Genomic DNA, 20,575 nt, shown 5'->3' with positions numbered 1-20,575 from the left:
GCTAATTATGCCTGACAAAAACACTGCACAAAGCCCCACATGATACTGTCGAAGATTTCAGTGATGCCAGAACAGCTTATTAGGATTTTTCTTTTTTTTTTTTTTGGTGGGTTAAAATAGAGGACAAACATTCAGAGCCTGCAGGGATATTTGTGGGCAATGCTCTAAGCACGGTGAAATCTGAATTAAGAAGAATTCTCTGGGAGATATTGGTGTCCTGGATGTGCTCAAAGGTCTCTCAGGTACTAAAGGAGAAATTTAACCAACCATGGCTTGGAGACACCTCAGTTGGAAACAGAGATGGGCGTAGATAAAGCAGAAGAATTGGAGAGACACCTTCAAGGGGCATTTCAAGGGGTCACAGAAAGGGGTTGATTGCCTGGACAGAAAAGTTTCCCCCCAGCAAAGGTGTCAAAACCAAGGGGAGCTGGTCCAGCTTAGCCAACTCCTGCCTCCTTCAGCCTTGTCCAGATTCACAATGAAATGATAAGTCCATATGTGGAAAAAGATGGAAGTGGAGCCCAGCAAGCCAAATAATGAGGAGCTGCTGAGATCGCCCAGAGGACAGCTGGGACCTGAGCCACGAGCCCTGTTCCTCCTGTGCAGGAGGTTGAGCATCAGCTGAGCCCCTTGGCAGCCCCTGCAGGGGGGTGGCTGAGGCAGAGAGGAGCCAGGTGCTGCAAAAGGGAGCAGTTGCTCCCAGGATATCCAAGCACATGGATATCTGCACACACACCCCTCTAATGCCAGCAGCTCCCAGAACCAGGGCCAAGCACTGATCAAGCACTGGGTCAGGGCTGGTTCAATCAGAGAATTTCGGGCTTTTTGATTTATTTTTTTTTAGGACTGATTCTGCATTTTTATATTTATGCAGGATGGATACCCAGGAGGGGAATCTCAAAGTACCTGTGTTCCTTCTGTTTGTTCTTGGCACTGCAGGAGTGGGGAGCCCAAGGCACCGTCGTGCCCCGACACGCAGTGTCTGAGTAAGAGCCTCCAAAAGTGGGGAAAGGCAGAATTAAATGATGGTTTTGCACTTCTGGTGGCTTTTTGAACTGCTGTACTTTGCAGTGCTGCTTCTTAGCAAGGCTTCTGATGGAAACAAGGTTTTTAGAGTCGCGTCTGCACACCTAAATTGCAGCTAAAGTCAAAATATGGGTGCAAACCCCAGGCAATTTTGTTTCTACAGAGAGGAGACTTAAAAACTAGTGAGAAGCAGCATTTGGGCAGGTGTAGGTGGACAAATGCTGCCCCAATACATAGGAAAAGCAGTGAGTGTTAAGATATTACAGCTCTGTTGGGTTGTCATCAACAGCTCCCCCAGCACAAGGTGACCAGGAGGCTGCAGGTCACCCCCAGCACCAGGGGAGGGACACAAAGGATCCTACAGGGTTCCTGCAATGGGAGAACCAGGAGTGGTTTAGACACCAAAAGGCTCCAGCCCCTGGGCTCTTCGTGCAGTGATTCAGTCACAGACTCGTTAAGGTTGGAAAAGCCCTCCAAAGTCATCGAGTCCAACCTTCAACCAAACCCCACCGTGTCACTGAACCCCATCACAAAGTGCCACGTCTGCTCATCCTTTGAGCACCTCCAGGGATGGTCACTCCACCCCTGTCCTGGGCAGCCTGTTCTTGTGCTTGACCACTCTTTCAGTGAGGAAATGTGTTGGGTTCCAAAATATGACATCTGCATAAAGAAATTTGAGTGGTCTTTGCAGAAGGCCACGGGGAACAAAAGGTGGAAAAACCCCTTTTCACTGACCTCATCTCTGTGGACTCTTCCTGCCTTCTGCAGCAGGATGTAAAGAAACTCCTTACATGATGTTATCACATGCCAGAGAATCCACATCCTGATCTCATCAGACCTCTGCATAAAACCCATTGTGTTCCCCCCTTTGCCTGTGTAAACTCTGTATCCCTGGCATCCTATAGATCCAACACTTAATCCCCCCTGTAAAATCCCCCAAGATAAGGTAGAGTTTTTCCCATGAGGTAATTCCTAAGACTCCAAAATGTGTTAAGCTGGGTTTTCCCCTTATGTCATCCCTGTGAAACCCCCCAATTTAAACACCATGAATATGTAAACTCCCCGTTAAATATGTAAACCCTAAACCCTTTAAATATGAAGTTGTGTGTCCAATAAAGGATTCCAGTCTTCTCGACTCCCTGGGATCGTCTTAGCTTTATTGACCTCCACAGAAATTTTCCTTCATATCTAACCCTGAACCTCCCCTGGAACAACTTGAGGCCACTTCCACCTGTCCTATCACTGGTTTCTTGGGAGAAGAGGTCAACTCCTGGATTTCCTCTCTCTAGGAAGTCAGCATTGCTGAACTAGACCAACTCTCCCAGAGCAAACCCAGCGATGCCGCTACAGGTGTGATAATTTTAGTCTAGGCCTTCCTTGGTGACCAGTCTGTAACCGAGGAAGTGGCCATGTTCCCAGTGTTCCATACGATTTTTACGTAAGCCAGGGTATAAATAAGAAGGAGAGAGAAGCCTCTTCCCTCTCCTCTTCCCTTCTGGTGGATCTGAAGGCACAGGTTCTCTGCTGTCAGTCCTGTTTGTGTGGGGGAGTGAGGCCCAGTGAGGCCCAGTGAGGCCTAGTGAGGCCCAGTGAGGCCCAGTGAGGCCTAGTGAGGCCTAGTGAGGCCTAGTGAGGCCTTGTAGGCCTTGGGAGGCAGAGGGTGCTGGCGGTTGTTTGGTGCAGTTCTGCTGTCTCAAGGAGGGTATTTGCTAGATTTTATTGATTGTGCATACCTGCTTTGGGTTTTTTTGTGGTTTTGTCCCTTTTCCCTTCCCCTTCTGGAGGGGTTGTTGTTTGGGGTTCTTTTTTGTATGTGCAGTATTTTGACTGTATATAACTGTGATATATGTAAATATATATATATTTTAATATAGTTCTGCTATTCTGTTTTTTTCCCATAGTTTTTTCTCTCTCACTCTTTGCCAGAGGCTTTTCACTGGGTCTTGGGGACTTGGAGGGGAGCCAGGTCCAAACTCTGACATATAGGTCAGAAATTCAACTGGCAGAACTTCAACTGCTGCCAAGAACCTGCTGGAACTGTGAGACACCTCAGTGATGGGAATGAATGACTAAGGATGGGAGGAATCCGGGTGAAATAAAGCAAGGAAGAACTTAACCATCACTATTCATTTCAGTATAAAAGGGTTTTGGTGCTTTGGTCCTTGGAAAACGTTGATATTGTCACCACTTGAAATAAATTTCTCTATTCATTCTCAATGTTTGCTGCAAAATCCACATCTCAAGGTGGTGTTGGTGATGTCACATCATTGTTACACTCTAGGACAGAGCTTGTGTGAGTTGTTGCATCACAGAATGGGTAACATTTTAATAAAAGTCCTTATTTGAAAAGCTGAACCACAACAGGAACCAAGAGTTCATCTCAATCACTTTGTCAGCATTGGGGGTTATTTAGATTTGAGGTGAGAGAAAGAGAGGCAAGGAAATGGGAGAAACACTCAAACAATTTTCAAAATGTTCCTAGAGACACAAATATAAAAAATATTAACTTCTGACACTTTGACAATAATCACTTTACAGGACACTATCCATTGGGATTGTAATTAGAGTTATTATTGATGCAAAGGTCATTGCTGAACTTTCCAGAGCACAAAAATGACCCAACACTTTGCTGTCTATTCTGAATATACAATATCTTTTTCATTGTCAAAATCATAGAATCACAGAATCATTAAGGTTGGAAAAGACCTTTAATGCAGTCAAATCCAACATCTTTGCTGCTACAGGTGATTTTTTCTTTTTAAAGCCATCGGAATATTTCATTTTAGATTTACAGTCTCACTTTTTTCCCTGCACTGGAGTCTGCCTTAGAATGTGTTCTACACTGTCAAAGTCAAGGTCCCCAAAGCTTGGAAATGTGAAATAAAAGGTTCTTCCCCTCAAATTTAAATAAACTTTGTTGTAAATCTGCATTTTGCTGCAGCCCTTGTGAGAGGATTCGTTCTTTCCAGGGCTCTGCTTTGGAGCAGCAGAGATCCAAGAGCCTGTTCTGAGTGGCCTTGTGCCTTATTTACTGTAATTATTTCAACATCTGCTCTGAAGACAGAAATTTGTTTATCTCCTCAGAGGCTTTTCTGTGGCACTCAGTACTGCAGGGTTTGAATGCTTTATAAAATATTAATGGCTTTCTGTTCTTTCCCTTCTGTTCTCATCTCCATTTTCCAGACGGGAAATTCTGGCCGGCGTGTTCAGTCGGGAGTTTGGTCCCCAGTTTTGGGAGGGAGCAGCAGATCTCCTGCTGAAAGCCACTGGGGTGTGTTTGCAAACCCAGCTCAGGTCAAGGGGTGAGTTATTTTTCACTGATAATGTTGTTTCTCAATCCTTAAGATGCAGCTTTCCTTGGGATCATTTCTTTTTGGCTTTGCATTCCCTCTGTTTATTTCTAGTATCTTTGGAGAGAGAATTAATTAGCCAATTGGTCTAGAGCTTTTCTTCATCATTTTTCACCACCCCTGCTTTTTCCAGAATGCAAATTCCTACTCATTTTACAGCCAGGAGCTGAAGAAATCCCACTAAGAATTCCCACCCTTAGGCTGATCTAACCAGAGTTTGCTGAGTTCCCTTCATTTAGAAGAGTTTCTTTTCTCCAATCAAAGGTGTAATTTACAGGTTTGATAGTTGTATACTTGCAATTTACTTGAGAAATGTAGAGAAGTTTCACTGTTCCCATTTCTAGGGGAATATTCACTATTCACATTTCCAGGTGAATATTCCCAGTGGGCAGCTGGGGCTGGAAATGCCTGTGGCAAGTGGTCCTTGGGAATGTTCCATCCAAGGTGACTGAGGGAGCTAAAGCTGCACCACTGCTGGTCCTGCTGATCCCAAAGGGGCTTGTTTTGATGGTGAGACCTTCCAGAGGGATTCCCAGGAGGATGAGGAGCCTTTAGGTTCAATGTCTTGAAGGGAGGGCAGAGCTCAGGGGGGGCTGCAGCTCCTCCCCAGGGGCAGCTCCGATCTCTGCTCTGGGGGAGCAGGGACAGCCCCCAGGGAACGGCTGGAGCTGTGTCAGGGCAGGCTCAGGGTGGATCTCAGGCAAAGGTTCTTCCCCCAGAGGCTGGTTGGGCACTGCCCAGGCTCCCCAGGGCAGTGGGCACAGCCCCAAGGCTGCCAGAGCTGCAGGAGATGCTTCCCACTTGGACACTTCCAGGGATGGAGTGATTTATCCAAATGCAAAAATTGATAAATTAGGAAAATTATAACATGCACCTGCAGCTCTGTTAAACATTAAGGAAACCCCCAAATCCATCCCATTCCCACACTGGAATAAGATGAACTTTAAGGTCCCTTCCAGCCCAAACTATTATCTAATTCTGTGAGGCAGTTAGAGGATGGACTCAGAGTTGATTAGACAGCCTTATCTGCAAAGTAATTATGATTCCCTGTCAAAATATGAGAGTGTTTGGAGCAGGGACTCTGTGAGGGCCTGTCCTGGCTCTGGTGTCATCATTTTAATTAACAAGAGGACACTTGTTAAATTTGCAGATGGCCCAAAGCTGGGAGGGGCTGCAAGGATGTTAAAGGGCAGGATCAGAACTTAAACTGATCATGACAAAGTGGACAAATCAGAGTGTAATTCAATAAGGACACAAATAAACTTCTAAATATAGATAGGACCAATTAACTGGGCAGGCAGAGGCTGCAGCAAGACCCAGTAGCTGGGGTGGGCTGGGGCCTGCCTGTGGGACAACAGCATCAGGCTGGGCAGGAGGGAGGAGAGGGCTGGGAAACGGGATGGAAAAGAAAGATTGGGAAGACTTAATGTACAATAAAGACTTTTCACCTTGACATCAGTCTTCAGATTAGAAGATGTTACTGCAAAAGGTGAGGATACTCTGAGTATGGTCTGAACCTCCTGGTGGGGCTTGAAATGACAGCCAGCCCCAAGGAATACACTGGTTTTATAACTCCCATTGCAGAAGTAGGATGGGATCTAAAAGAGAAGTGGATGCCAAAGGATCCTACATTGCTTTTGTTTGAAAAAAACTCGAGTCTAATCCCAAAATTTCACAGAATCACAGAATATCTCAGGCTGAAAGGGACCCACAGGATCATCCAGTCCAACTCCTGGCCCTGCACAGACACCCCAAGAATCCCACCCTGTCCCTGAGAGCATTGTCCAAATGTTTCTTGAATCAATTAATAATGATGAACTATTGAACTATATTGAACTATTATTGATGGACACTGGACTGCAGATGATTCTTTCAATGATACAAATAATTTCTTGGAAAAAAAAATATATATCTCAGGAGAAAATACTGCTTTGCTCTAGCAAATATTTCAGAGAGTTTTCTCAGTACCAGTGCACCTGCACTGAACTTGGTTTTGTCCTTTGTCCTAACAAGGTTTGACCCATGAATTAAAATCACTGCAGCTCTCTCAGTTTTGAATCTTTATTCCCTAACTCCCACCCTGTGTAAGTGCTGTCCTTGGGACAAGCCTAAACTGTCTGAGCCACAGACTAACTTAGAGCTGCCCAAATGTCCAACCTGACCACAAATGAGCCAGCTCAGCTGCTTTTCCTGTCCCATCCCTCACTTCCCACTGGGTTTAGCTGAGCCAAACCCGTCCTGTCACCTCTAGAAATGACAAAGAAAGGTTGAATAGAAAAATGAGGTTCTAGTTCTGAAAGACACCCAATTAAATCAGGAATTTGAAATTCCAAGTCAAAGTCTTGACACACTGGACAGGATAATCTCTGAGTTCAACTGATCTCTGTGGTCCCTTCCAACCTCATCCGTTCTCTGGTCCTGTGATCTCCCTCCCAGCCTTTCAAGCTCAAAGATGGGCAAATGGAAACTGGGTGAGGATCCTCAGCCCCAAATCTGCAGCTGGGGATGATTCAGGAGCCCAGACAGACCCAGCTCTCAGCATCAAGCCTCAGGTCTTTCGGAGAGGGGAGGAAAAGAGGAAGTCAAACTGTTTCAAGCAGTGAAATCAGCAGGTTTGTCAGCATTTTTGTTTGTTTTTTAGTGCAAATTTAAGAGTTGGGAATATCTCAGGGAGCTGCTGAAATTGGGAAATTCAGGCTAAGATGGAGCCAGCATGGCTGGTCTTCCTTCCTGCCACGATCTCAGCTCCTGATCTCAGCAGGTCCTGCAGCCCAGGGCAAGGACCCAGAGGGACTCATCCCCTCCAGATCTCAATATCCACTCCTATAAGCTCCATAAGCTTCCTGGAGCTCTGGATGGGGGGAAAACAATCACACACAAACTAGGAAATAAAAGGATGCCCCTCCCAGCTGCCCCTCAGCTGATGGGATGCTCCTGAGTCTGGAGAAGGACCAAAACCAGCTCAGGAAACAAGGAGAGGAGCTGGAGATGGGAGTGATGCTTTGGGATATCAATCCCAGGCAGTCAGGAAATACATTTGCTCCTGGTTCCTCACAGGTAACCTGAGCACAGTCAGTGAGGTCCTGCCCTCGAGGTTACAGCAAAAAACAACTGCTGCTTTCCTGCTGGCTGATATTCCCCCCAGCCAAGGGCTTGCAGGAGCTGGGAATTCCAGAAAAGTCACCAAAAAACATGCCAAGACCTGGTAGATTTGCCAACATTTGTTTCTTTATAAAGGGCAGGAGGGAGGATCAGGAGAAACACCCCCAGGAGCAGGAAGAGGCAGAAAGGCCAGGGCAGAGCAGGGGACAGAGGGGTTGAGGCAGCAGCAGGTCTGATCCAGGCAGGGACCCACAGCCCAGATGTGGCCAAGCTGGAGAAGACCTCAGGCAACAAACACTGTCCAAGGCAGCTCATGGACTTCCCACGCCAGGGGCAGCTCAGGAGTGGCCAGAGAGGCTGTGGAGTGTCCCTCACTGGGGATGTTCCATCTGGGCCCTCCTGAGCTGCTCTGTGAGTCCAGGAGATGCTCCCAACAGTGTCCAGAGTGTCCCTCACTGGGGATGTTCCATCTGGGCCTTCCTGAGCTGCTCTGTGAGTCCAGGAGATGCTCCCAACAGTGTCCAGAGTGTCCCTCACTGGGGATGTTCCATCTGGGCCCTCCTGAGCTGCTCTGTGAGTCCCTGAGATGGTTCCAACAGTGTCCAGAGTGTCCCTCTGGACACAACCCTGTGCCAGGGCTCTGGGATGGCCCTGCTGGAGCAGGGAGGTGGAACCTGATCACCCCCTGTGGTCCCTTCCAGCGTGACCCATCTGTGGTCCCGTGAAATCCAGAGGGTTCCCACACCTTCCAGGCCTCCATCCTATCCCAGCAAAACCAGCTCAGATCTTCCTGCCCCCCCTGCTCTAGGTGTGTCCCCAGAACAGGAATGAGAAACACATTTTCCTCCACTCAGAAAGAGTTTTAAAGAGTTTTTCTCCCTCTGCACAGATTTTTTAGGGTCAAGTCCTTCCCTTGGTGAGCAGGTGGAGGAATGAATTAAATCATTCAATGTGAGCTGAGCTGTCAGCATTGATCTGAGCAGACAGGAACATTTGAAATGCTGTTTTTACCCACTTTAAATGTATCATCTTTCATATCAACAACAAAAAAAAAGTGTTCCAAATCTTCTGGCACCGGAGAATAAGGAGGAAGAAGGAATTATGGCTCTGCACAAGGCAAAGTTAAAAAGGCAATTTCCTTACCATCCAATTTTCAGCACCCTGGAACTATGTTTAAATACAGAGGGGATACTGTGAACCAAAGCCCAGCAGTACCTACACCAGCAGTCAAAGAAACAGCTCAAAATGCACCAAATAAATAATAATGATTGCCAAGCCCTTCAGGTTTTGCAGTTTACTAAACAGATGCACCAGGTAATTCAATTTAGTGGCTGCAAAGAGTGTAATGGCTTAATGCAGTCTCACATTTAGCACAGTGGGTTCACCATAAAAGTACAATTTATACTAATGGGTGTTTTAATCAGGGCAGTTTCCAAAGGGGAGCTGATAATTCAGCCACTCCACTTCCCTTCCCACTGCTATTTATTAATGGTGCTGGGTTGCAGCTCAAGCAGCAGGAAAACTGCTCTCTTGATTCAGACAGCAAGGAATAGTGCAAGGAGAGGAATAAATCACTAGGGATTTTCTCAGGCCATTCACTGTTTCTACAAAACCGCCAAGAAAAGCCTCTTTTTATGGTTTCTTTCTGATTACAAGACTTGAGGGGACTTTCCTGGGCTCTGAGGTTAATAAGTGACTAAAATTTCGGCCATAAGTTTCTCCCTTCCTTTGCTCCTGTCAGAGAATCACTGTAAAACCTCATTTAATGTTCTGCTTACCCGCCCTTCTAATTAATTAACTTATTACCCGCTCATGTTCCTCCTGTTTAGAAAGGAAAGAATGAGGATTTTCCCCTGAAAACCACTCAAGGAGGCTGAAAATAATGAGGGGTCGATGGTGGACTTCAAGATTAACATAATATATCCATGTAGTAGTTCATTCAAAAATCAATCAGGAAAGTGGGAGTGCCTTGTAAGGGGGATTTATTCACTTCTTGTGGTGCTGCTGACCTGGGTGGGTAACGTGGCACCTTGGAGAAAGGGAGAAATCTGCGAGAGAGCAGGAAATTTTAATTCCTAAATAATCAGATATTTGATTTTGAAGGACCATTTAAACCTTAGGTAACATGTATTTAGTGAATCAGTAATGTATTTTTTTAAAAAAAGAAGAATATCAGGTGATGGTATCTGGCGATTTGATCCCATTAGTAATGAAATTTCTCACGGAGAGATAATTTGTGAAGCCTAAATAACAATAAGTGAGGCTCAGTGTGTCACCTCAGAGCTGCTCAGTGCCCATCTCATCCTTCCAGGGGATCAGGGCGTGCAGAGATTCCTTCTTATATTGAACATGTCTTAAACTCATAACAAAAGTTGCCTAGAAGACATTTTGTTTTGAAAAAGAATCAACCCAAACCAAACCAAAAAACCCAAACCAAATAAAAAAAAAAACAATCCAAAAACCACCTGAATAACCCAAACCAAAAAAAAAAAATAATAATAATAATAAAAAAAATAATAATAAAAAAAAAATAAAAAACCAAGCGAGCTTTAGATATTTGTGATAAAAAGTAACTTTAAAATCATCTTTTTGTTGCACCCTGTGAATTTTTTCTTGTGGCAGCGGGATTTTGGCATAATGGCAGCAAATAATTCCCGAGGGAGCAATGAAGGTGCTCAATGAGTTGCTGTGCTCATTTGTCAGCAGGGTGTCTCTCCATAGAGAAGATATTTTGCTTTATCATTCAGGAGAATCGACCTGAAGATTCAGCCTTTATTATGTCAAATAATAAAGCCCAAAGGATGAATCTAAATCTCCTTTTGGTTTAATTTCCACCAACTAAAGAACCTTTGGTTAAAGATTCTTATCCAAGACCTCAGCTGGTTTGCACAGGGGTGTTTGGTAGCTCCTAAAATGCCATTTCCTAATCACACGTGGAAAGGTGGCAGCAATTACAGGGTTTTAAGCAGCAATTGTTTCAGGTTTTCTGTGGGTTATTCAGAGGTTGTGACGTCCTCTAATGAAACCTGGGAGTTGTAAATTGAACTCGGGTTTTTTCCCCTGTGAGTTTCCAGTGACACTTCAGCCCCTCTGCAATATTTGGGTTGTGCTGCCATGGGTGTTTGCCCAAAGTTTCTGGGTGTGGCTGCTCTCAGAATGAATTTGGGGGAGGGAATTTGAGTGAATTTGAGGGAGAAGGAGAGGAGAGGAGAGAGAGAGGAAAAAGGAATCCTTGAGGACTTTAGTGGAGCCTGAATGACCATCAGAAGGGAAATTCAAACATCAATTTTCACTGCCTCAGTTAAAAGTATTTTAGAAAACAAAGAAGTCAATAAATGACCACAACAAGCCGGTGCCTGGAAGTGCTTCAGCCCCATGGGAAGGGTCTCCTACCATCACGTCTCTGTCCTGACCTTCAGAAGGTGGCCCACGGAGGAAAGGGCTGGGAAATGGGAATACTGATCCCTTCAGGCCATTCAGCCCGAGTTTGTTCCCACAAACAGCGAGAACCACACAGGAGCTTTGTTTTTTCTGCTAAGGACCATCAGAGACCCTGAGGGAACACAAACATTGCCTGTCACCCGAGGGCTCCTCAGTCATTGCATGACAGAAGTGCCTGAGAGAAGGAAAGGCCACAAAGAAAAGCTCCAAGACACCTTTCCCTGGGGACAAACCTTCAGTGCACACACACATCACACGGTACAATATCCCTAAAGTCACATTTTGGGCACGGGGAGCTGAGGGAAAACACATCTCCCCAAGGGCAAGTCACTGCAGTTCACAGCAGATCAGGGTGGACATAGAAAATAACTCCCTTGCAGGAGCAGTTACATAAAAAAATAATGATAAAAGGAAGTGACAAACCCATCTCAGGGTGCCCAGGCTGTGACAGTCACTGCTGGGGGGACGAGCACAGCAGGCTGGTCCCTCAGCCCCGTGGTGCTCAGGGATCTCCTCACCTGCACCTGGGGAACCTTCCCTGGCAGCCAACAAGCCCCTTCAAGTGGTTCCAACAGTAGATCCCACAGGCTGTTTCTGTGGGAATGATGAAGGAGCCGATATTTCCATGGCCCTGGCACCTGGATGTTCCCAAACAGGATTCTGAAGCTAAAGCAGACTGAGCCCTGCCCCCAGACCTGGCTGAGCTGTGCTCCCACCCCCACACAAGAGCCTCAAATTCCAACCAGACACAAAACTTGACCCTCTCGAGGTGCCCCTGCCTTTGCAGACCTTTCTGGGCAAAGATCAGGGTGAAGCTTTGCTTTCCCAGGATGGGTCAGGTTGGGAGGGACCACAGCGGGTCACCTGCTCCAGCAGGGCCATCCCAGAGCACCTGGCACAGGATTGTGTCCAGAGGGGTCTGGAATGTCCCCAGGGAGGAGACTCCACCCCCTCTCTGGTCTCTGTTCAGGGCTGGGTCACTGCCCAGCAAAGAAGTTCTTCCTCCTGTCCAGGTGGAGCTTCCTGGGCATCAGTTCCTGCCCGTTCCTGCTGTGCCATTGCTGGGCCCCCCCAGCAGAGCCTGGGCCCTCCTCTGCCCCCTCCCTGCAGGCACTGAGGGACATAAACAGCTTTTGCTGACACTGGGCCCACATTTCCATCCTCAGGCTCTGATTCCTGTGGTGTTGAGGCCTCTTCCCCCTCCAGAGCCCAGCTGGGACCCAAATGCAAAGCACTGACACTCCTGCACTGACACTCAATGTCCAGGCAGCCAAACCACCCGGGTTTGGACCCTGCAGCCTGGAAGTCAGAGTGTGTTTATAGACACTGAGGGGCTTAGCTGGTGTATCACAAGTTCCTCCCATAGCTGAGAGTGCTGGAAGAGGTTAATTGTCAAACTCCATTTGGTGCTTGACTCCCTGATCTGACTTTATTGCTATTTATAACCCATTCAGTGCTTTAGCTCCTGGTTTTATTCTCTCTTCTCCCTTATGTTTTTCTCCCCACCTTATTCTAAGAAGGTTTTGGTTTTCCTGGCACCCTTTTCATCCCCCCACCACCTTCCACCCTCTCATCCAAATAAGTTTATTTAAAACCCAAACACCACAGAACTAAAAGGGCTCCTACTCAACCTCACGAAGTTATTCCAGGTGTTTACTTCCCAAAAAATAGACAGTGAGCTCACGTGGCTGTGAGGGGTCAGAGCAAAGGACTGAGTTTGCTGCACGTAGTCCCAAGGCAGGACCTCTGGGTGCTCCAGTCGTGTCTCCCAGGGACCCACCACGTGGGTGTGGGGCTGGGACAGGGGCTGTGCTGAAATGATGCTGGGGAAGCCAAATGAGTCCCTCCACATCCGTCATCCACCAGCTGAAACACAGCCTGAAATCAGGGTGTCAGGTGGAGGTTGAGCCTTTCCTCTTATTGAGAGATCTCACGTAATTAATTCTCCATAAAACACAGCCTGGAGCGACTGTGGGACAAGGGGAGATCTGCACCAAGAGTTGGTCTGCAGGGCAGCTCCCTCCTGCTGCTTCCCTCTGGAAGGGACAAGACATATTTTTTTTGCCTCTTACAAAGCCCAGCCAAAAATAAAAAAAATAAAATAAATAAATAAATAAAAAAAAGAAGTGCTAAGAAGTTAAACAGGGACAGCACCAGCCCACCAGCAGCCTCACTATTCCTTGCAACATGTTATTTTCTTGTCTGATTTGTCAGAGAGTTTCCTGTTAAGCGCAGAGACATCAAATTTAATGGTCTGGCTTCTACCTCCTTTCCCAGGGAGAAGGGAGATGTGGTAGGGAAACATCCACCTGTGAGATATGATAGAGAAATGTCCACCCACCGACCCTCAGGGGTATCACCCCCCTGTCCTCCACAAAAAAATGCCTTAGGCATCAAGAAGTACCAACCTCATCCCTATAGAGATGGTGGGACAGACAAAATGTCCTGAAGGTCTCCCCAGAGCAGGACTCGAGGATTCCCCCAACACACAGCACGTCCTGCCTTGTTCTCACTTCCAAATGGACACCAAAAATTCAATAATCTGAAGTCTGTGCTAGCAGGGAGCCATCAGAGCAAGGTCCAACAACTCACTTGAACAAGTGATGTCAGGAGTTTGACTGTGTTTCACCCAAACAACCACAGCCAATATTTAACAGGTTCTTTTTCCTTGCCTGGTTTTCCTTTCAGAACAGAGCAGCAGCATCCCAGGATGCTCGTGTTATCGAGGGGACAGCAGTGCATGAGGAGGTGTATTTTTATATCACGAGTCCTTTGGCACAAGGATTATCCAGTATAAGTTTAAAACTCACCACCAGCATTTCCCCACCAGCACAGGATGGGGTGGGAGGGAATTTGCAAACCAGTTAACACATGCATTGGATTGGTGTTGGATTGGTAACATTCTTCAGCAGTATGACAGACTCAGACCCCAAATTTCGCCGCGGGTTCAAGAGAGATTTGGTAATTTTGCTATAAATACCCATTTTTTCCACTCAAACACCGCCCTCTGCTGCAAGCGGAGATCGATGCTCGGCAGCAGATTCCGGAGCGTTGCCCTTGGCAACGCCGTTGTTGAAGGCGATAAAAATTCTGGTGTCTCTCTCCGGTTTAGAAAACGCCAGAGCATCAAAATGCAAATGATTCAGCCTCCTGCAAAGGGCATCTGAGGTAAAGGGATATGTTTAACTCGGGTGTCTCTGGGAGGAAGGCGCTGAGAGCTGAAGCAGAGCTCCTTGGGCGTCTGTGGTGTTGTCACCTCGCTGCCCTGGAGCAGAGGGGGAGGGAGGGTCCTGCCCACTCCTGCCACACTTGTGCGTTCTGTAATCTGAGAAGGAGGTCAAACTCACTCCAAACCGGGATTTTGAATTCCTCTGTAATACATCACCTTTTCCCACAGTGGATCCCACTGTGCTCATTCCCTCTTTTCCCCTCGCTCTTCCTTCCCTTACAATCAGATAAGACTCAGATAATCAGCTGTAATTGCCCCAACTTGGCAGAGGAGAAACAGAGCTGGTCTGATTGTTCTTATTTGCATTTACACCTCAACAGTCCCCTCCAGGCCAAAGCTGCTCGATCTTGGCCTCGGCAGTTCAGCAGCAGCAAAAATTCTGCAGAGTCGTTTTCCTCCATTTCTTGGAGTGTGGGTTCTACCACTTTAAATACAGAAGTGTTTGCCCTCGGGTCACCAGGGACTACTGAGGAAGAAATACTGAGGAAGAAATACTAAGGAATAAGAGTTGCCTGAGTCTTGGGCTTCTATTTTTCCCGTTGCAATAGAAAACAAAATTAGAACTTTCACAAAATAATCTGTTATTTTTAAAGACCATTTTGTTCTTTTCTCAAAATGGTAATTTCAGAGGGATCAGACTTGAACCACTTGATTCCTTATTTTTTCATTTTCATGTGGGATTAGTAGTCCTGGATATTGAAGGGTTGCACTGCCATGGGACATAAGGAATTTTGAGCTGGTTCTCATTGAAACATTCCAGTCCTTCCAGGAAATATCAATAATAAATGTCATTTGTTTCCATGACCAGGCCCCCTTTCTCTGGTGAGACTGCAAACCTCTGACACCTCCCTGCAGACATGGTGAGATGAACAGAGATGACAGAGCTGGGAGATGAATTCTCTGAGCAGGAGAACAGGCACAGATTCTCACAGGGGCTGATTTCACCCTCCCAGCCCGGGGCTTCCAACAAGGTCTGCCCACACTTGGACCAGGAGGAAGCATTTTTTCCTGGGAACAGCCCTTCCACAACAGGATTAATGGAAGAGCAGCAGTGGATCAGCCTGGAATTCCCTGGGCAGAGCTGGGGTCCCTTGGGTGGCCAGTTGAGCTCAGCACGAGACCCTGGAGATGTGTAAAGTCATGAAACTGGTGCTTTAAAATTCTCTGAGGGGAACTATTCATTTCTGCTCGTCTGGTTTGCCTCAAAATGGATTTAGAGGGAAGCACCTGAGCTGTGCTAACATTGGGAATTGTAGAGTTTATAATGGATGAGAGAAATGCAGAGAGAGCTCCACGAAGAGTGGGGGAAGGCACTGGGGTTTTGTAGGAGCAGCAAAACTGCTCTGCCAAAAGGTTTAATGAACCCACTGAGCTGCTGCTGCTGCTGTGCCCTCCCTCAGGAGTCCCAAGTGGTGCTGGGTAAAACCAGAGCCCTCTGGGGTGGGGATTTTGGGCCCCTGTGAGAATCTGTGCCTGTTCTCCTGCTCAGAGAATTCATCTCCCAGCTCTATCATCTCTGTTCATCTCACCAGTGTCTGCAGGGAGGTGTCAGAGGTTTGCAATCCCACCAGAGAAAGGGGGCCTGGTCACGGGAAATAAATGACATTTATTATTGATATTTCCTGGAAGGACTGGAATGTTTCAGTGAGAAACAGCTCGAAATTCCTTATATCCCATGGCAGTGCAACCCTTCAATATCCAGGACTATTAATCTCACATGAAAATGAAAAAATAAGGAATCAAGTGGTTCAAGTCTGATCCCTCTGAAATTACCATTTTGAGAAAAGAATGAAATGGTCTTTAACAGATTATTTCATGAAAGTTCTAATTTTGTTTTCTATTACAACAGGAAAAATAGAAGCCCAAGACTCAGGCAACTCTTATTCCTCAGTATTTCTTCCTCAGTAGTCCCTGGTGACCCGAGGGCAAACACTTTTGTATTTAAAGTGGTAGAACCCACACTCCAAGAAATGGAGGAAAACGACTCTGCAGAGATAAACTCCACAAAATAAATCGTGATATCAGTTTAATCTTCCCAGCACCCTGGGCAGCGCCTGAGGCTCCAGCCAGGCCCTGCAATGCCAGGGGGCAGGAGGGGTTAGAGGGCAGAGAGAGGAGGAATCCACAAATGCCAATTAATTTGACTTTACAAGAGCCAAGCTGGGGATGTATTTAAACAGAAATGAGCAGAAAGCAAAGATCAGGACCAAGGACATTGAAAAGTTGCTCTGATTTAATAACAGAGCAACGAAAAGAGAAAACCTTGGGACAAGGCTCAGTGGGGGAAAGGAAATCTCTTTTCAACAGCTATTTTAGTTCTGTGATGTGCCAAGAAAGGCTGTTATCACCTCTCCCCTTGACACAAGTTTGGGATGGGATGAGGGGCAGGAGATCATGGAATATGCTGAGTTGGATGGAATCCCCAAGGATCATCAGTCCAACCCCTGGCCCTGCACAGACCCCCAACAATCCCACCCTGGCCCTCAGAGCGTTGCCCAAACCCTCCTGCAGCTCTGGCAGCCTTGGGGCTGTGCCCACTGCCCTGGGGAGCCTGGGCAGTGCCCAACCAGCCTCTGGGGGAAGAACCTTTGCCTGAGATCCAACCTGAGCCTGCCCTGGCACAGCTCCAATGGAATGATCCAGCCAGTCTGAGCAAACAAGCAAAGCCCAACACGACGGCCCCTGCAAAGGAGGGATGTTCCTCCCTGCCCAGGGGCACAGCAGGGCCAGAGAGGGGACAAATCCAGCTGAAAACATGAGTCAAGGGAGCAAATGAACCCAGAATTCCAGAATCACCGAGGTTGGAAAAGCCCTCCAAGATCATCAAGTCCAACCTGTGACTAATCCTCACCTTGTCAACCAGAGCTGACACTCCACTGCCAGCTCACATGGAAGTGTGCACACCCCAGTGACTGCCATGATTAGAGACTCACAGAATGATTTAGGGTGGAAGGGACCTTAAACCCACCTCCTTCCACCCCCTGCCATGGGCAGGGTCACCTTCCACTAGCCCAGGTTGCTCCAAGCCCCGTCCAACCTGGCCTTGGACACTTCCAGGGAGCAGCTCTCACTGAAGAGAACGAAAGTGGCTGAAGCTGCACAACAGAGGAAATCCCTTCCCTGGGGGAGCCCAACCCTTCCCCAATCCCAACACTAAATTGGGCTGCATTTGTCCCCTTCAGACCAGCACAGGAGCACATCACTTCTCATCACACCACTGACATCACAGCCCAACTCTTAGAATCACAGAATCGTGGAATCATTAATGTTGGAAAAGACCTCTGAGATCATCGAGTCAAAAAGTTCCTCTGGGGTAAAGCCACCTGCTATGTCCCTAAATTTATCCTGAAACCTGTTTCCTTCAGGATTCTCCTTGGCCTGAGGTGCTTTAGCAGTTTTTTGAGGTTCATCTCTGACTTTAGACCTGGTGTATGAAGCATATTCCAAGTTTGTACCTCTGCCTTCAGCCCAAATGGTCTTGGACCAGTGAGGAAAGGGAACTCAGGAACTACAAGGCAGAATTTGGGCAAGTTTGTACTAATTTGGCCTTGTAACCCCTTTCCAGGAAAGAAGAAGCCAGGATACCTGCTGGACTGGATCCCACTAAAGACACACATCAGCAGCTCAGCTTCTGTGGCAGGGAGAGAGAGGATCATCCTGGGATGAGGATGGGCCAAGGAGACAAGGGTTTGACCAAAGGGGAGGCTGAAGAATACTCTGACTAACTCAGAAAGGTAAATTTAACTTTTTATATCTCAGCTCTTGTACCAGGCTGGGCCCAGAAGAGAAATGAGTGGAACAGGAACTGCAGAAAAACACCCTGAGGATTCCCCAGAGTGACCCTGCAGGAGGACAGACCTGCACCCCTGGGGGACATCAGGACACCCGAGGCCATGGGGGCTCAGTTTTTAGAGTTTACATCCTTTTTAACCATTCAAGAATTCCTGGTGATGGTTGTTGAGCTAAAATCCTTATTTAAATTGGGGGAGCTTAATTAAGATTAAATCTTTGTTTAAAGACAGGGGGAGAAATCCAGTAGTCCCACAGAGTCAAAATATTTAATGATTGTGGTGTTACTGGAATGAAATAACACAGGGAGTTCCCAAAAATCGGGTTTTAACACTTCCATTAGGGTTCTATTTTAACAGCAGCTTTAAAGAGCTTTAGGCAATAAGTGGAAAAAAATAAAAGCAAAGAAAGTGTTAATGAATCATTAAGGCCACATCTTAGAATAGTCCTAAGTCAGAAAGTGTAAAAGTTCAAGGCTTGATTAACCTCGTACTTCACATACACATAACTCTCCCTTTTTTCCATGCAGTGTTTGCATCTGAATTAATATCCAGGGTTCATTATCTGGGCAGAGTTCTCTGCCTTCAGCCCAAATGGTCCTGAACAGGTGAGGAAAGGGAACTCAGCAAACCATAATCATTCATCCAAATTTCTTAATCAAAGTTAAAGGAATTTATGAACTGAAATATGAAGAATACAAGGGACATAAAATTCTAATATTAGACAGGATGAGTTTTCCTTCTCTCTGTTTATTGTACACCATACACTGTTCACTGTTTAATTTATGATTAACTTCATTATCTTCATGCACTTAAATGTTTGGAGACTCTGTTTAAGGGAACTTCTTAATCAGTACCAAATTATATCAAATGCTCCTTAGAATATGGAACTGAACATCATGTTGAGATTTAAAAACTGCAAAACTAAAATTTAAAGAGAACAAATCATAGAACACTATGGATTACTAGAAGTTTTTAACACTCCATCAGCTGTCAAGTAGTTTTTAATTCTCACAACAGGAACAAGAGAGGTTTCATTTTTGTTTATATTATTTAGAAACATTCCTCTTTTCTATTTTTTTTTTAATTTAGAGAGAACTTAATTTTACAAGGTTAAAATCTGAATCAACTTGTTAAAAGAGGCACATTAATGTTTTCTTCCTCCTGGACCCTCATGAACAGTATCTGTACCATGACCTAAATGTACAATTTTCTCTTTTTTTTTCCTTATTTTGAGGAAGAGAAAGGCTTTATTTGACAAAACAAGCGTCAGCTGAAAGCTGTGTCTGCTGCACCTCCCCCTGCCCTGCACTTGCCTTGTTTATTCACTGGGGGGAAATATAATTAGAGAAAAAAAATGAAAAGTTTGGCCGGTGAAAAACACTTCCCACAGCCCCCAGAACTCCACGACAACCAGAATTATCAGGATGTACCTTCATGGACAGCCCCAGAGCAGGGCAACCAGGGAGACCAACTTTCCAGGAGTCTTCTCCAGCTCTGACCCCGCGGGATCAAACCGGGCTCCACTTCCCGCTCCGGGAGACGCGTCCCAGCAAAGGACCCTTGGAAGTGCTTCCCAACTTATCCCAGCCCACTGAGAACGGCTCCAGGAGCGGCTGAGGGGAGGGGGAAGAGGGAAAGCTTTTTTTCTTGGGGAAGGGTTGTGAAATGCCCTTTCCTCCCGCGGGAGAAGCCGACGCTTGGCTCGGGGAGACACCTGGGGACGGGCAGGACGAGCTCCAAGCTGCTCCAGCGCTGGAAAAGCAGCAAAAACCTCGGCCTGGGACACCAAGACCTTCCTCAGCACCCCAAATGCAGCACAACCTCAAGTCTCCTGGGATGTCCAGCAGCTCCACAGCAAAATACCGTGGATTTAAGGGAAGAAACCACCTGCAGGAGCCTTTCCAGCTCCAAGGTTGGCTGATGCCAAGAAGCTGCTGCAAGCACGGTTGTCCGTGCTTGCAGCAGCTTCTTGGCATCAGCCAACCTTCAAAGCTCAAGGGTGGGTGAAGCAGAAGGGGCTGGGGCAGGAGGGGAGCAGCAAAGTGGAAGCAGAGCAGCAAAGTCCTCACCGGTCTCTCAGCGGTGGCAAAGCCGTGGGGTGGAGCAGAACCTGCTGTTTGCAGCCCATCAGCCACAAAACAGCCGAAAAAATCAGGCTGATTTTTGTCCTTGGGATGGAGATGTGGGAAGAAAGGCTCCCAAGGGTGTAGGTGTCTCAGTGTGAACACTCTCCGTGGCTGAGGAGGTGACACGAAGCCCCAGATGTTTCCAGGAAGGGCGCTGGGAGTCGGAAGCACCTGCGTCTGCCCCCAGCCCCTGAGAGCCCACGGGAGGCTTTTCCAGCTCCTCTGACTGGAACAGAAACAGCCCCTGGGCCACCCAGGGCAGGAGGGGTTGGAGCTGCTGGAGCCCCAGCCCAGCTCAGGCTGCAGGTCCTGCAGGGCTGGGCTTGGTGTAATTCAACCCACACACCACCCAGGACCAGGTAAAGAACCATAATAATCAGATTTCTTTCAATTATTAATTTTTTTTTTCACTCTGAGCTACAAGTGTTTCCTCTTCCATATCTGACACTTTTCTCCAACTTGTTCCATCATCCACTGTTTCCCCTTTTGTTTTTATTTGAACACAAATCA

The 20,575-nt window shown here is 46.8% G+C and overlaps 1 long non-coding RNA gene across 1 annotated transcript; it reads left to right on the top strand.

Moving 5' to 3' along the window:
• The first annotated feature begins 2,674 nt into the window (after positions 1-2,674).
• On the top strand, positions 2,675-19,838 carry LOC113984324. The gene is made up of 3 exons (XR_005564626.1): positions 2,675-2,728; positions 4,210-4,328; positions 17,714-19,838. It is a non-coding gene; the product is annotated as an uncharacterized LOC113984324 (long non-coding RNA).
• The last annotated feature ends 737 nt before the right edge of the window (positions 19,839-20,575 follow it).

The sequence above is a fragment of the Pipra filicauda genome, unplaced genomic scaffold, assembly GCF_003945595.2.
Source record: "Pipra filicauda isolate LSUMZ 115617 unplaced genomic scaffold, ASM394559v2 scaffold341_size774298_pilon, whole genome shotgun sequence".
Lineage (NCBI taxonomy): Eukaryota > Metazoa > Chordata > Aves > Passeriformes > Pipridae > Pipra > Pipra filicauda.
This window is presented reverse-complemented; position numbering and strand designations above follow the sequence as displayed.